This window comes from Aplysia californica, unplaced genomic scaffold (genome assembly GCF_000002075.1).
Source record: "Aplysia californica isolate F4 #8 unplaced genomic scaffold, AplCal3.0 scaffold01418, whole genome shotgun sequence".
In the NCBI taxonomy this organism is placed as follows: domain Eukaryota; kingdom Metazoa; phylum Mollusca; class Gastropoda; order Aplysiida; family Aplysiidae; genus Aplysia; species Aplysia californica.
The window spans coordinates 53524-54909 of record NW_004798688.1 but is presented as its reverse complement, the minus strand read 5'-3'; positions in this window follow the sequence as shown (position 1 = coordinate 54909).

Below are 1386 nucleotides of genomic sequence, written 5' to 3'. Positions count from 1 at the left end.
GCTTATCGTTGTCACTGTAAGGGTCAAGCACCTTTTTTAGCACTGTAAAGTTGTTAAAGAGGCAGATGGAGGTGTGGGGGATGAATAAAGGCAATAGAGCAAATAGTATGGTTATGTGAAAAAAAAGGGGGTAAAGAAGGGGAGGATTAGCAGAACAAATACTGCAGTCTTCTTTCTGTCAGCGTCAAGACTGGACTTAGATGACATCTTCTACCGCCATCGTTATCAACAACTAAAACACAAACAAGACACAAAAAAGTATTATTAATTTGTTCTTCCCAGAAGGTTTTAAAAGACTTATTTGCTCAGAAATTTAAGAAGGCCATTGAAGTTCAATGGCGTCATAGAAACCGCGTGTTGGATTATATTATTATCAAAACCAATAGACCAGTTTGACTTGAGAGGAAGCAGTTTATATGAGCTTATTCCTGCTTAGTTCAGAGGGGTCAACTTTGATTTTAAAATATCTCTTTCTACATGTACTGGTAGAAAGATAAACGATCACGGTAATAGAAATTAAGAAACAGCGAAACAGATGGACAAAACTAAAGTCGGAAGGAAAGAGAGGTAGATTGACAATTGGATGGGTAGCTGGGTGAATGGAAAATACTGAGGACAATAACAGATAGACAACAAAATATTCTGAGCACATTGATTGGTCTTAATTTTATAGATGTACCGTAAAACTCTTTCTCTACACTACTGTACTACGAGCTATTTGTAAATTAAAGATTATTTGGTCAAATCACACACACACGAAGCATGGGGAACATTCAAAATCATTTTCCTCCAGCCATGATCAGATTTTTCTGAACACTTTCGGAACTGTGTTGTAGAAGGACCTGCTGTCCCTACTTGCTTGCCACTACGCTACTTTAGAATTCAAAGTTCTATCTGCTCAGTACCTAGTTTAGAGAAATTTGACATTAAAAAGCTTTTGAGTTGCATACATGTCAAGCTTTTTCAAATGTGACTCTTTGAATATAACGACTCCGCATAATCTTACGATTTTGACAGAGTAGATAGTGCATTGGTGTCTGACATCATAGTGTTCGTAACTCAAAACGGCCACAAATGTCAGATAAAACTTTCTTAATTCTAAGGTAGCGAGTAAAATCAATTGTCTTGGTTTCGCCCTTCTGTGATAATAAAGTAATGACATCATAATTTAATTAATCAGCCCAGTGGAACTAGCCATCACATTGTAGGTAGTGGTTTGAGGGTGCTACTAGTAAGTCTTACTTCTTTTCTTTCCCTCTGATCTTACTTCTTCTCTACACTATATGACAATTATTGTGTCGATGTACTCAAACTCAATCTCAGACTCAGATTTAAGATTACGGTGGTCAGTATGTTTATGGGTTGTTTTTTTTACCCACAACCCCC